This window comes from Giraffa tippelskirchi, chromosome 3 (assembly GCF_054371585.1).
Source record: "Giraffa tippelskirchi isolate mGirTip1 chromosome 3, T2T-mGirTip1v1.2.pri, whole genome shotgun sequence".
Taxonomy (NCBI): domain Eukaryota; kingdom Metazoa; phylum Chordata; class Mammalia; order Artiodactyla; family Giraffidae; genus Giraffa; species Giraffa tippelskirchi.
Genome location: NC_137277.1, coordinates 112515240 through 112531686, shown reverse-complemented (window position 1 = coordinate 112531686; position 16447 = coordinate 112515240). Strand labels below are relative to the sequence as shown.

The window sequence follows — 16447 nt, the reverse complement described above, 5'->3', positions numbered from 1 at the left end:
GCAGACAGATTCTTTACCATCTGAGCCATGTGGCTCAGATAAAATTTAGAAATTTTCTTTTTATCAAACCATTGAACATACTTATTTTTCTAACTTTTCTTGATTATTAATAATACTGAATATTAAATAATAACATTTGAAAATCTCACTTTTACTCTGATTTAGCTAGTATTAATATTTCTGGTAACATTTTCCAACTTTTCCCCCCTCATCATCTTTGGAAATAACTTAAATATTATTAAAGACATAGTAGAGAAAAAAAAAATTCCCTTTCCAGAAGATGAAATTATTCTAAAATCACAGAAAATTGGACATTATTGTTTAAAGAAAGATATGGGTTCTATTAGATGTAAGAGGCATAGAAGTTAAGCAAAATAGAGGGCTAATATTTAGTATTTTGAAATCAGGTGGTGGTGGGAGAGAACAGAACTCGTAGAACTGAGTTCTGCTGTCACTACCAGAAAGTGTCTCTGAGAAAATAAACATATACACCCCCACCAAATAGAAAAGTGAGAGCAGGATATTTTTCCCTCTCTTAATTTGCCATTTGTTTCTAAAAAAATAATCCACCCCCACATAGATCAGTTGGAATTCATTTTGTCTACATCCTGGACAGCACGTAGGGAGACAAAAAAAAAACAAAAAAAAAACGCCTGGGATCTGAAAGAGGAATGTGGTAGGGCATGGGAATTGCAATGTCGTGGTGGTCACCAGAGCATATTTTGGCTTGTGTTAAAACAAGCAAGCACCGTTGGGCCTTTGGAATAGAAGCAAATTAGTCCCGCTATCAGGCTACCTATCAGAAGCTGGCTGCCTGAGAAAAATTGTGTGGGTCTGGAGCTGCAGCCCAGGGCGCTGGCAGGCCCTCTGTCAGCCCTGACTGCCTTCTGACTTGCAGTACTGTTCAGCGACCTCTGCCCCTATCCGGTGTACTGTTACAGTTCATTTCAATAATTAAACAGTTTGGGGATGGCCAGACTTTTATGTTGTCAAGAGAAAATCAGGGCAGTGGCTTTTTCTTAATACTGAAATCAGGAGTGTTTGGGTTTAATTATATTAGCTAGGGCCTGTTCCATTAATTTTCCCAATCATAGGAAGACATGTTCACAGAAAGATTGGCAATGGGTTAAAGTGGTTATTAAGGCAGGGCATTTCAAAGGAGAGGGATCCGAACTCTGACAAAATCAGATGTCTGAAATTTCAATCAAGCTCCCTGGGTTCTGATGGCAGCTTTATTCCTTGAAATAAGACAGCTTCTCTCCCATCTGGAATCCCAAGTCTCTCAGCGCACTGGACTCAGTCACTGGATGCCAGCCTCAAATATGCTGAGTTCTCAACGTCAGAAATATAAATGGCTCCATTCAAACTCCAAGTCATTGGTTCACGGTACCACTTTGGAAAAGTCTCTTACATCCTCACTTACTATTACTCACTGAAGCTTTCCCACATCCCCATGTCAAGAAAGAAAAAAAGGTAATATAATGTGCTTAGTGAAACCAGCAAATTTACCATTTTTGCTACTTTAGCAGTGTTAATACTTCAACTTTTTGTTGGGGATGTCTTGGAAATTTTGCTTATTTTTTTCTCTCTGGAGAGTTTAATGTGTACCTTTATGCCCCCTTTCATTATTGGCCTGGCCTTCTTCCCAGCGCTTCCCTGCTGACTCCAGACCTATCTTGGTTATTTTGCGGCGGTAGCTGGCTCCTGGTCATTCAGACATGTTTGTGGCTTATAAGTGTATCAAATTAGATGCTACAGTCTCCTAGGTCTCCTCCCTGTGCTCTGAGAAAATTTGTGTTGCTCACAAATCTTCACTTGCCTCCCTATACTTTTTTTTTCATCATCTATTTCCTTTGTGAGCTTGAGAAATGCCCCTGCTTGCCTCTACTCACAATGAAAATGGGCAAATTATAATAATTCAAACGTGTCCTACTAACCCTTTTTAATCCTTGAGGATACAGTTCATCAATGAATAGCTTTGGTGTTAAAGCTTGCAGCCAGTTGTGTTGATTATACGAAGGCTCTAAAGAATGAAGTGATGGCTATAATAACCCTATGTTTCTTCTGTGACTAGCTGAAAATTCCTATAGCGATAACCATTAGGATCTGTGCAATATGTCTCATATTTAGTTCTGCAGGGTTTTATTTCAGTTTGGCTCTAACTCGTATGGGCTCTTGAGAGCTATGCAACAGAGTGTTAAGAATATGGATTTTGGAGCTAGATAACCTAGGCTCAAATCCTAATCTTGTTTCTTTTTATCTGCAAGACTCTGGGCAAGTTACTTAAGGTCTATCATGAATTTCTCATCTGTGAAATGGCCTTTATAATAGCATCTATTTTAGAGCATTGTTGAAATTATTAAATACTGCATTTATAGAACTGAGCCTGTCACAAGGTAATGCATGTCAGTTCTTAGCACCACCAGCCTAAATCTATTATAGCCTCTAAGATTCTGACTTGTAAATTTTATTTATATGCCTTTGTTCCTTTGTAAACTCTAAGAATAAAGACTTGAGTTCTTTTCATGGTTGTGTCCTTAGTGTAGTAACACAGTGCCTTGTGCAAAGTTACTTAACACTGTCAAATGGATGGACAGATGGAAATATGGACATCTAGCATTGGGGTTGGTCCTAAGCCATCATTTTAAGGTCATGAGGGGTGTCTCTAATGATATCTTCTTTCTATCATTTTCTTTATTTATTCAGATCATGCTGCCTTTCCAAGCTTAGACATGCTCCAAGCCTTGTTTCTCCTCCACTTTCCTATCACAGTTTTCCTCCCTTTAGTCTTTCTAAGTGACTGATTATCTAGTTTGATCAGTAAGTGAAAGGAGCTTTATGTGCCATGACTTAAGATAGCTTGTATATTTTATCAGACAATTTTTTTTCTCATTGCTTCATTCCAAGGAAGTGACTAATATGGGAATTTCAATAAGGCTGTTAGAAAAAGTATTTTTGTAGAACGTTTTTGGACTTTTAAAAATCATACCCTATAAATATCTGCCTTCTTTACCTGGGGCTAATGCTGACACTGAACAGTGCTTTGTTCCAATATAGGAACGGCTAATAAATTCATATTGGATGAAAAAGTAGGGGGTGGATATTGAAAGACTGAGAGGCCACCAAGAAGCCCCTGTGGCATAAGCTGAATTAAAGTTTAGCGAGAGGTTTAACACGTGTAGTTTAGCTTCCCTCCCAAACCCCAAGGGAAGTGAAGCTGGAGTGTCAACATGAAATATTCAAGCCTCATATTTTCCAGGTGTACACAAGCCAAATCTTGCAATGATACTGGCGACGTCTCAGAGTTGCAAAATAATGGAGATATTTTCAATTGAATGATTCTCTGGCTTTTTAAAGAATATCTTTTATTTCTACTTGTTCTTTCAAGCTTAATATTTCAACACTGGTGAAAGGTCAAAGTGGAACTCAGACAAGTGTCAAACATGTTGCTGTGGCAACAAGTATAAAAGCTAAATATATAATGCATGAAACAAGAGTTGAAAAAAACTTTGAAATTTAATATTTACACGATTGAGGCATTTATTAGCCAGGTTGGGAATACGTCATTATCAGTTTCCCAAATACCTGAATAATGGTTACAAAAATGTTGAGAACACTGTTGGGAGGGGCCTCAAACTACAAGGGGAAGTACAAACTGCTGGTATCACCTTTTCATTATAAGCAATACCCACTTTGTGGATGCCCTGAAATGAAGTTTGTAAAAGAAGATGCAGAGGGGAAAAGGGCAGGGTATCTTGAGTTCACTTATGGTGAAAGGGTAAGGACTGAAGGGGACCAGCATAAGAGGTGAAAAAGGAGCAGTCAAAGGGGAGAGGGGAAGATTGACGAGTTTAATCCTACAGGTACAAGGGAGAGAAATAACGAGCACTGAAAAGTATTACCTGCAGAAAGATCAAACAGTGTGAAAAATGAGGACCAGAGAGAAGAAATATTTAGTATTTACCTAATATATTCTGAGCAGAATTGACTGTGTTCTATCACACAATTAATCCTCTAATGTAGATACTTTTGGTCCCCAATTCATAAAAGAATAAGTTGGGGCTCATTGAAGTAAAGTCATATGATTCATGTCGGTGCTAAATAAAATATTAGATTCTAAGACTCCAATGCACATTGTCTGGCCACATCTAAATATTTTTTTTTGTAATTTGTGCACTTTTCCCTGGACTTTCTGCCTCAGGGAGGGAGGGCCTATACTTTGTTCCTTAACTTCCTAGGTAAAGGTGGAAACTCTAGAGTGGGTAGCATGATATGGTGAAGAGAAAGCTGTTATGGGAGTGATAGATCCCTTGGTTCTGGTACAAGTTTTGTTGCTAACTGGCTATGTCCTTTTAACCAGTAGTCTAGGTTTCTTTCTTCCTCATCTGTGACATGGGGGGCTAGGGACTCAGTGTTGTCTTTGGGTAGCTTCTGGTTTCAATAATCTGTGATTCAATTAAGTTAAATGGAAGTGAACATAACTAGACAAGGGCTGGGCTTCTAAAAACAATACATTAGGGTACTCCTTAGCAAGTCAATGTTGTTAAGGTCATTTAAAAAAATACTTCAAATTTAAATTCCATTTAGAATAGCATGTTAGTAGATGCAAATAAATTACATGAGAATACTGAACAAATATGAAATTCAAAAGACAGATATTTCAAAACTTTTTGGAAAGCATTTGAAGGAAAGAAAGAAGGGAAGTCGGTAGGAGAAAGGTTGATTCAAATATTTCCCCCCTTTGGGGAAACAGCTGCACTACCAATGTTCTCTCCTCATACCAGAATTGTGTACTTATTTCAGAGTATGGAACCACTTGTAGACTTTTTTCCCTATGCTTAATAGTTTAAGCAAGTAGATTATAACCCTCACTAGGTCATCCCATATTCTTTGTTTATTTTATAATTTGCTCTAAGTGCCTTAAATAGTGATGATTAATCTATCTTTCTATATCATTCAGAGACAACTAAACTAATACAAGTTATAATCTTACTCTGCCTAATCATCAGACCTTAAATCTCTAATATATTTAAAAATTTCTAAGCTATTTTCTATATAACAAGACCTCTTTAGATCTTTTATGCAGTAAGAGTGGTATGAATAAATAGATTAAATTATAACTACATTATGAAATTTGATTTTCACACAGTCTTATGAAGGAGATAAAGCAGATTTATTATTTTCAGTTATACATGATAAATCTGAAGCACATAGAGGTTAACACACTTGCCTGAGTTTCTTCAGTTAATTAGTGGAAAAATGAGTCTAGAACCCAGGTACTGTAATTCCTATTCACACTTTACTCCCTTGATGATGGCCTGCTTAATACTCTGTTTTACACTCTAGTTAGTCTTGGGGACATCATAAAACAGAAACGTCAGAAATTGGAGAAATGGACTAGAAGACAGAAAATAGGATGAAAACAGCTTGTTCTGGTGCCAATGTGAACTTCACCACTTAGGAGCTGTTTGGCTTTGGGCAAACTTACTCAACTTCTCTGAAATTTTTCTTCATTTGTAGAATGTGAATGATTACACATAACTTGAAAGGCTGTTGTCTGAAAGAAGTAAAGATTATCTCTTTGAATATAATTTTAATAATACTTTTATTATTAATAGAAATATTGAATCGAATTTAATAATTTTATACTTACTATACATCACCTATAGTACTGCAATTGTAAAGCCAAATCTTTACTTATCCTTGTTTCTGTCATATAATAGAACATGTATAATTTAAGTAATTCCAAATTTATTCACTTTTAGATTTAATATAATTTGTTTTCTGTAATTAGGTATATAACATGGTAATATTATCAGAAGAAAAACAAACATTTAAAAATCAATATGGTCTTTCTATTCCTCGATCTTTCATTTCTCCTTGTGCCTGCAGAAAACAGCACACTTCTTTGATCAGTGGTTCATTTTTTTACTTAGAGTATAATTGCTTTACAACATTGTGTTAGTTGTACAACAAAGTGAATCAGCTATAAGTATGCATAAATCCCCTACCTCTTAATTCTCCCTCCCCAACCTCATTCCTCCAGGTCATAACAGAACACCAAGGAGCTGAGTTCCCTGTGCTATACAGCAGCTTCCCACTAGCTGTCTATTTTACCCATTGTAGTGTATATATGTCAATGCTACTCTCTCAATTTCCCCCACCCTCTCCTTCCCCTGCTTCTGTGTCCACAAATCCATTCTCTATGTCTGCATCTCTATTCTTGCCCTGCAAATAGGTTCATCAGTACCATTTTTCTGAATTCCGTGTGTGTGTGTGTGTGTGTGTGTGTGCATCATTCAGTCATGCCCTACTCTTACGACCCCATAGACTGTAGCCTGCCAGGCTCCTCTGTCCATGGGATTCTCCAGGCAAAGATACTGGAGTGGGTTGCCATTTCCTGCTCCAGGGGATCTTTCTGACCCAGGAATCGAACCTGGGTCTCCTGCATTGCAGGCAGACTCTTTACTGACTGAGCTACGAGGAAAGCCTATTCCATGTATATACATTAATATATGATATTTGTCTTTCTCTTTCTGACTTACTTCACTTTGTATGACATACTCTAGATTCATCAAAAATCTGTAATCTATAATTGTTTGAGAGAATGTGGAGAACAGGGAACCCTCTTGTACTGTTGGTGGGAATATAAATTGATACAACCAGTATGGAGAACAGTATGGAAGTTGCTTAAAAAATTAAAAATAGAACTACCATTTGACTCAACAATCCCACTACTGGGCATATACCCTGAGAAAATCATCACTCAAAAAGACACTGTACCTCAGTGTTTATTGCAGCACTGTTTACAATAGCCAGGGCACAGAAACAACCTAAATGCTCATCAACAAATGAATGGATAAGAAAGATATAGTACCTAAATACAATGGAATATTACTCAGCCATAAAAAGGAATGAAATTGGGTCATTTGTAGTGATGTGGATGAACCTAGAGTCTGTGATCAGTGGTTTTTTAAGTGTGGTCTCCAGCCAGTAGAATCAGCACCACCTGGGAATTTGAAAGAAAAGATGAAGTTTCTAGGATCTCTTATCAGACCTATTGAATCAGAAATTCTGGGGTTGAGGTCTAGTTATCTGTGTTTTAAAAAGGTTTCCAGGTGGTTCTGACTCATGTTGAGATCGGAGAACCAATGCTTTTGATTAGTGTAACTACTATATTTAAAGTTCAGTTCAGTTACTCAGTCATGTCTGACACTTGACAACCCCACAGACTGCAGCATGCCAGGCTTCCCTTTCCATCACCAATTCCTGGAGCTTGCTCAAACTCATGTCCATTGAGTTGGTAATGTCATCCAACCATCTCATCCTCTATCATCCCCTTCTCCTCCTGCCTTCGATCTTTCCCAACATCAGGGTCTTTTCTAGTGAGTCAATTCTTCGCATCAGGTGGCCAAAATATTGGAGTTTCAGCTTCAGTATCAGTCCTTCAAATGAATATTCAGGACTGATTTCCTTTAGGATTGACTGGTTGGATCTCCTTTCAGTCCAAGGGACTCTCAAGAGTTTTCTCCAACATCAATTTTTCAAAAGCATCAATTCTTCAGTGCTCAGCTTTATGGTTCAACTCTCACATCCATGCATGACAACTGGAAAAACCATAGCTTTGACTAGACAGACCTTTGTTGTCAAAGTAATGTCTCTGCTTTTTAATATGCAGTCTATGTTGTTCATAGCTTTTCTTCCAAGGAGCAAGTGTCTTTTAATTTCATGGCTGCAGTTACCATCAGCAGTGATTTTGGAGCCCAAGAAAATAAAATCTGTAGTATTTAAAATAAGTCCTGCCAAACCCACAAATATTCAGTGAAGGGCTACTAAAGGTAAGGTACTGAGCACCCAAGTAAAGAATTCAAATATAAAGCAGATCTCGTGACTCCTCGTTCTGACTTTTTACAATCTAGAAACAAATAGGAAAGGGGAAAGGACTGTGTCAAGTATACAAATATTTAGTTTAAAGCCCAGATCATCCACCAAGTCAGAAATGGCAATTCACTTCAGGATCCAAGGATGTCCCTGCTCTGTAACAATGGAGACTTATCCCACATGCCCGAGAACTGGGCCTTGACAGAATATGTTTCTCTCCTGCTAGCATCATGGATCAGGAACATACCTCAGAACAGTCAGGAGAGGGAGAGGGAACACAGTATTTGTTCAATCACAAGACGTGTCTCAGGAGAGAAGGTGGTACCTTTTGTGCTCAGCTCCTTGAGCAAACATACGTTAAGAGGAGGGATGGTGAAAGAAAGGGACAGGCCAAAAAAAGAAAGAGGTAGAAGTGGTGGTTCCACATAGATAGGTGAAAAGCTCTCTCTGAAGTCACCCCAGCCCAGTGGCAATCCTGTGAGCGGGTCTCAATAAGTGGGGAGAAGCTGCCACTCCCCAGAGGACATTCCCTGAATGTGTGTCATCAGAAAGCGGTTCAGGAACAGAGACTTCCCATTATTTTGAATTCATAAAAAGTTGGGGTTACATTCCTACAATGTATATGTGTTTGGGTATTTATTTTTATAACTTTTATAAATATACACGCAGTAAGACACAGACAGTAGCATTTAAAGGATAAACACATGCTAATAAAATGGCTAATATTGTCTTTACACAGCCCGTTGGTCTGCCCGGCTCACTTCACTGTGAAAGTTCCTGTTTCTGACTAAAGTGAAAAGGAGTTGGGTTTGCAGTGGGGAAGGAAAGATAGGTTTGCTCACTGTATCCTCAAGCAGCGGTGATCCCAACAGATGTGTAAATATTGCAGTTAATACGTATATGAATGTGCTTGTTCCTCCACCTACTAATAGTACAAAATAAACTTTCCCCCATCCTGGTGCTTTCTCACCAGGTTCCTTGAGAATCCAGCACAGCTTTGTCTAGTGGCGGGGTGGTCACCATGGCATGTGAGGACAGGAATGTCTCTAAAGGGACTTAAACATATTTGGCTGACACATTACCCCTTTCCCCATGACTCACAAACCCACAGTTCCATAAACAAGACAAAACAAAATGATATAAAATTAGCCCTGTGTTTGTGGGTGCTTTGGAAAGGTAGGAGGGTGTCAAGTTACTTGGAGAAACCCAAGGAAGGTTTAAAGGTAGATTTTTAAATAGCAATTCAGTAAAGAAGAATTCAGGGAACACCAGGAATTGGAGCCAGATATGACTCATAATCATTTGAAGAAATCTTGAGTAGCTCTTGGAATAATTTCTGTTTCTGTTAAGTGTGTGTGTGTGTGTGTATGATTTATGTGCAGCAAGGTCAGAACATGAAGAAGGTGGTTTTGTTGGAGGGAAAACAGCAGGAGAAATAAGTCTGTTTGATCTAGAAATAAGAGCCAGGAAGTTCAGAAGAAGCTCTCAGGCTCTTTAGGCTGGGGATTTAACCTATCACAGAGAGAATATCCATATTATTTATAATCATGAAACCCAAATCAGAAAATCAAGAGGCTTCCCATGGTATCTATTTTTGGGCTGAATATCCTCTCTGTATAATGAACTGCCTAATACTATCTTACTTTATGGACGGGATCAAGACATTCAAATCCTTCTCCCCATGTCCTTTCACAGGTACCTTATGAGTACTCACTTTAATGTGGCAAGCATTGTCATATTTGCTGTGACTACGTGGTCAAGATCAGGATGACTAAATCCTTGCACACAGTCATTTATCTCCACTGCATGAATTGTAGGAGTTTATGTAGGAAGGAGAATATGCTCAAAAAATATACGCTTATTAGTAATTTCAGATGGAAACCAATGATGTATGTAGTCTATTTGTTGTGAACAAAACTTGACTATGTATGAGCCTCAAGGATTCCTTTGGTTTGTTATTAATTAGAAGGAAGAAGACCCCAGACTCCACTGGTATTGTGAGAGGGAAAAGTGAGATGGGAGGTGGTCCAGTAGACAAGCTACACCAAAGAGAACTTCCCATATAGAAGTAACAGCTTCTAACACTGTCTCTCTCCTCTCTCAAGTGAAAAATCACTTGTGAGACACTAGTATAGGTCTTGAGGATGGGATGTGAACAGAGGGAAGGGGGATAGGGCCTATATTGCTTTTCATAATTTACAATAGTTTACTTTTTTGTTTGTATGAAAATTATCACTTTCAAAAATCATTGGGAATCCTCAAATACTAGATCTCTCTATTTGAAGAGTAAATATGAACCAAACTGAAGACACAATATCACCTTCTATAATAATCTTGATTTGACAATCAGCTTTACTATCATTATTGGAGCAAGTATATAAATATGTTCTTCACCCAATTCAGAGAAGCATTTTGAAAGCCTTCCGGATTCTTAAGTTTTTACATTCCAAACCAAGGATGCAAAAATCCATTTCGTCTCACTTCCCAATTCTGCTTTTTAGTGGTGACTTCTTGGAATATATGTTGAAAATAATTCCTATACCATAAAATTTCCATAATCAATTTGCAATGTCTTCCACTGGAGTAGAAAATGGGAATGGAAGGATGTATTCATGTATTTGACATTCAAGAAGAATGGGAATAGGAAGTGAAAAGAGTAAAGAAGAATAACAGAAAGTGAAATAGGAAGAAATATCATATGAAGAAAAGGAAGATTCCCAAGGAAAGGACCAGGTTTATGCTTCAAGATCACACAGCAAGCAAGTACCAGATAATTGACATAAAACAATTTCAATGTTATTATCAAAAAACCTCAAATCTATGCACCCTTAAAAGATACTAAAAACAGGCTCTAGTGAGAACAAGTTTGTGACTCTTTGATGTAGGACAAATTCAGGAAAGAGCCATTGGAGCCCTGTGAGTGAATTTTCCCAAAGCATTATAAAAGGCTGCAGTCCTGGAACAGTGCACACTCCTCACGGTTTCTACCTTTTCCCTGCTTCCTTTCTGCTGCTGCTTCTTGCTTATGGCTGATTATTTAAGGCTTCTTCCTTTTAATGAATTCTTTAGCCTTTGACTTGCTTGTCACTACTGAGTTTTATGCCTATGTTATAAGGCAGTGAGCTTGCTCCACATACAGTCCAAATTGAGAGAAACCCCCTTCAAAAGCCCCCCAAATGATAGTATTGTCCTTTTTAATGTACACTTAGAGAATGAAACAATCTGTTTCATCCCTTGTGTTAGAACAGCTGGAATGAAATAAATAGAGGGGGTTGAGCAGTTCTGCAAAATCCTTGATAATAGAGAAGTACAAGTGTTCCCCGTCAGCAGTTGAATGATAATTTCTCTGGTATGAGTGATGTAACCAAGTGGTTGTATATTACTGCCCCATTCTTTCTTGTCCCAAGACACCCTTGGAAATGTGATGCTACATCTCAATGGGATTTTCCAGTAGAAAAATTCTTTTCAAATACCATAATTGTGGATACACACCACTCCTACAGAGGTAAGTATACTGAAGATGTGCCAAAACATTAGGGCAGAAATTCAGTTCCCGTGGCACACAAACAGAAATCTAACCATTTGCTGCAATAAATACATTTTTGTGGACTCAGATTATAAACTATACACTCTCTATACGACTCAAATTGCTTGTTCATTTGTTTTGAAGTAAAACAACTTGAAGATGAAGCAGGACAGAAAAATATACACGAATACAGAATTTTTTTGCTTCACAGCTGAAATTAGTATATTTCTATCTAACATAGGAAACCTCTAGGTGTGAGTAGTGATGTAAAGAAATAATTTGTTGCTACGCAATGAAAGTCAAGTTCTTCCTTGACTTTCACAGACTATGTAAATTAAACAAACAAAATAAATAGCAGCAATAAAAAAAAATCTTCCAGTATCAGGTTCAACCAAAATGTTGTTCAGGGAAAAAAAGTGGTAAAATAGTTGGAGAAAAAATGAACTTAAGTAAATAGTTGGATGTCAAATTTCTGGAAAGCATGTTATATACATAGAAGTTGCATAAACCTGCCGTTAGACATGTGAAGATCTATTATGTACAACACAAAATGAACATAACCTGGATGGGTTTAGAAGGAAAAACTAGAACCAGTGGGTAACGCATAGAGGGACAGATACCAACTTAAGATAAGAAAGTACATTTTAACTACATCTACTCAACAGCAATGATGATCAGCATCACTGGGAGTTCTTCAGCAGAGATAGTAGTAGGGAAAGCCAAAGGACTTCCTGCCATCATTCCTAAATTTCCTAGGTGTGATAATGAATCTACAATGGTACAGTTTATACTTGAGGAAGCTAATTCACTTAGGAGCAACATGAAGAATGAAACACAAAGATTTCTTCTTTCTTCTTCTGTTAAGAAGTGGGAAGTGGGAGGTAAGGAAGGGCTGGACCATGGATCACTCTCCAGAGCTGTCAGCTTCACTGGATACTTGTTTTGATCTAGCTCTCATTCCTCCCCTCTTTTGGGGGCAAAAGTAAGACTGATTTTTTAGGGAAAAAACTCTCATTCCGTCCCTTTCTTTTGGGTAAAAGTCACCCTGATTTTTAGAAGGAAAAAAAAAAAGCCAGTCTCTCTCTTAGTCTTACATCATTCAATTGAGGTTAACATCCCTCAGTTCTAGAAGAAATCTTGACAGCGGTTTCCTCATTAAAATAATGACTTTCATGGCCACAGTGATTAGTTAAGCAATGAATGTGCGATTCATAACCCGGCCAATAGGGTTGAATGAGGAGTCTCTATGCTACAGTTGTTGAGAGGTTACAGCAAAAGCCTAGTACTTCTGGAAGCCATCTTGGTATCATGACTGAAGAGCCTAAGTTAAAGTCAACTCAGGGTAAAACGGCTGAGATGGAGGCAAAGTAAAAAAAGAGTTAAATTATGTGTAAGCTTTTGAAAATGGCCATGTTAAAACTAACTCTACTCCTAGAATGTTTATTCTTTGAATTCTTCTCCCCCTAAATGACTGTTGTTCTTAAGGTTATGTGAGCGGGTTTTCTGTTGTGTGTGGGCTGTGCTTAGTTGCTCAGTCATGTCCGACATTTGTGACCCCATGGAGTGTAGTCCACCAGGATCCTCTGTCCATAGCGATTCTCCAAGCAAGAATACCAGAGTAGGTTGCCACCCCCTCCTCCAGGGGACCTTCCTAACACAGGGATCGAACCCAGGTCTGCTGCATTGCAGGTGGAATCTTTACCATCTGAGCCACCAAGGAAGCCTAAGAATACTGTGTGGGTAGCTTATCCCTTCTCTAGGGGATGTTCCTGACCCAGAAATTGAACTGGGGTCACGTACATTGCAGGTGGATTTTTTAAAAAGCTGAGCTACCAGGGAATGCTACCAAAGTGTTTTGATTACTACAGCAATGTCCAACGAGAAGCAGAGTTTCAAGTCCTTGGACAGCCACCAGTCACCGAGGGCCAGGAAGAAAAAAATAACAAATTTGGTCTCCTCACAGTTTCTTTAGGACCTGGTGCTGAATAACATACACTACTGTTCTAACCAGATTCTCTCTTCATATTATTGATTAAATTTTAATTTTTTTCTCTCAAGCTCTGCTAAATAATTTAGTTTTCTTATCCTTTTTCCAAACTAATCACATCTGATTTCCTTTATTCCAGATTTCAGTCCATCTTACATTTTTATAGGCCCAGATAGGCAGATGTAATTTGGTGCAATGAAAAAAGTTGATAACTAAATTGATTGAAAATGTTTACCTGTTATTATCTTACTGTATTCCACCCTTTCCATTTCCTTATTCTTGTATTATTTATTATTTTTTATTATTATTGAGTTTTGTATTATCTTTGTGTTTCATTTGAGTACTCTAGAAAGAGGGAATTGTTATGAATGCTTACAATGATGTAGTATTTATACAAACACTCTATGTGTATTTTGATATTTGTAAATTTTAAATTCTCCTTAAAATACTTTTGTCAAGCCCCTTGTAAATATTGTTTTTATTTGCAATGGAATTTAATTCAATCTGATTAGACACAATTTCTAATACATAATGAATCCTTAAACAGATGTATTTTCTTTGTGTTTTGTTTCTGATAGAGTGTGCCTTGCAATGACAGAAGACAGCATGATAAGGAAGCTCAAGAAGTAGGAAAAGGAAAATTTAGGATGTCAGCATCATGAGGTAGGTAAATGCTATGAGTTTTTTAATTTCTCACCCTTTTAAGATTTGTTTTTTATTGAAGTATAGTTGATTTATAATATTGTGTTAGTTTCTGGTATATAGCAAATTGATTCAGTTATACATATATATGTATATTCTTTTTATATTATTTTCCATTATGGTTTATTACAGGATGTTGAATATAGTTCCCTGTGCTATAAGTAGGACCTTGTTGTTTATCCATTCCGTATATAATAGTTTACATCTGTTAATCCCAAATTCACAATCCATCCACCCCATACCCCCTCCTCTGTCTTGGTAACCACAAGTCTATTCTGTATGTCTGTGAGTATATTCCTATTTCATAAGCAAGTTCATTTGTGTCATAATTTAGATTCCACACATAAGTGTTATCATATGGTATTTGTCTTTCTCTTTCTGAATTCTGTTAGTATGATCATCTCCAGGCCCATCCTTATTGCTGCAAATAGCATTATTTCATTCTTTTGTTTAATTGCTGAGTAGTATTCCACTGTGTATATATAACGCATCTTCTTTAGCTATTATTTATTTGTCCATGGACATTTAGGTTGCTTCCATGTCTTGTCTATTGTAAATGGTGTTGCTGTGAACATAATGGTGCATGTATATTTTTGAATTATAGTTTTTTGTGGATGTATGCCCAGGAGTGGATTTGCTGGTTCATATGGATATTCCATTTTTATTTTTTTGAGGAACTTCCAGACTGTTTTCCGTAGTAGTTATACCACAACTTCTCACTGTTGACTGTTGGGAGAAAAAACCTAGGAACTCATCTCTTATTAAATAGTGAAGAAAGGAAATTAGTACCTTTTTATGATTGCAGTGCTTAATTTTTCAATAGTAATACATGTATGGAAAACAATAATACTTATTCTTAATACTAAAGTTAAAAGACAAGATTGCTGTCACTGAGGGGACTGGCCCAGTTTCCAGCTCATCTAGTCTAATCTGACTAGTCTTAGGGCAGAAGAAAGCAACAGTTTGTGTTTACTTTTAACTTAAAATGGTCACCAAAATTAATTATTCTGAAGTTTTGTTGCTTTTAGTGACCAAATGATTCCTAGAGGAGCAGAACTCCTGTTTATTTTCCCACTCAATTCCATTTCAAACCTTTTCAGTAAAGAGAGTGAGAAGATCATTTTAGTATTGCAAATGCTTGCTGAGATAAGAATAATTTGTTCATATGGAATTATCCCACATAGACATCTTTTTCTTTTAAGAAGAACTACCATATACTTCAATGGTTTAGAATCTTGTTTATAGAAGACTTTAAACATATGTCTTTTCTTGCCTTCATTTAATCATCTGTCAAATATGAATATAACAGCTAGGACCTCTGACTTTGTATAAGAATGTACTAAATCTAGAAAGTTATGGTTGAAGGTTATACCTGCAAGAATGTAAAAGTGTTCCTTTTATCTGAGGAATAGTACAGATAACATATGCAAAAGCTAAAGTAAAAAGCACACACATTTTTTTTCTTTATGGTCTCCCTAAACACTTTATTAATACAAAACCAAAGAGCCAACATAAAGATCAAATTGAAATTTAGAAAAAAGAAATATTACATTTGCATAGTTGAGAAAAGTCTGATTGAGAATGCAGGGACTATGGGATTTAGCCTGGCTTTTACTCTGTACTCTATCCTCTGCCAAGAGGCAGTTTAGTCTAAAAGTGCTCAGCTTTAATGATTGTGGGAATCACTGGTAAGGCTTGTTGGAAATACAGATTCCTGGGTGGACCCTCCCCTTAGAGATTCTGACTCAGCCAGTCTGGTGGGAGGGCAGGGTAGGTAAGAGGCAAGTATTCACATTCCCAGTGAAGCTACTGAAGCAACTTAAAAGCCTATTTTCTTTCACTTTCAAATACTTTGGCCACCTGATGCAAAGAGCTGACTCGTTGGAAAAGACCCTGATGCTGGGAAAGATTGAGGGCAGGAGGAGAAGGGGACGACAAAGGATGAGATGGCTGGATGGCATCACCGACTCGATGGCCATGGGTTTGGGTGGACTCAGGGAGTTGGTGATGGACAGGGAGTCCTTGCGTGCTGCGGTTCACGGGGTCGCAAAGATTTGGACACGACTGATCAACTGAACTGAACTGAACTGATACTTCACAGCTTTTTATAAGTGAACCATATTTTCTTACAGCCTGTTATTATTCATGGTATTTAGAAGGAGGATTCTGTTTTGCATGGGTCAACATGACCCTTGAACATAGCTCTGTAGCAGAGACAGGTTATAGTTGAAGAAGAGGAAGGAAAAGGAGAAGGAGCAAAAGAAGGGGAAGCAGAAGCAAAGCAAAATTAATAATAATAATAGCATTTTCTGGAATAAGATACTTGTCATCTTTGAAGGTATCAACAGTGC

General features: G+C 37.5%; 1 long non-coding RNA gene across 1 annotated transcript in view; it reads left to right on the top strand.

Moving 5' to 3' along the window:
• Window positions 1-16447, top strand: part of LOC145540925 (uncharacterized) — a 272251-nt gene that overhangs the window by 102938 nt on the left and 152866 nt on the right. Inside the window, exon 3 of the long non-coding RNA XR_014078642.1 lies at window positions 13973-14057. This is a non-coding gene — a long non-coding RNA (uncharacterized LOC145540925). The remainder of the gene's footprint in view (window positions 1-13972; window positions 14058-16447) is intronic.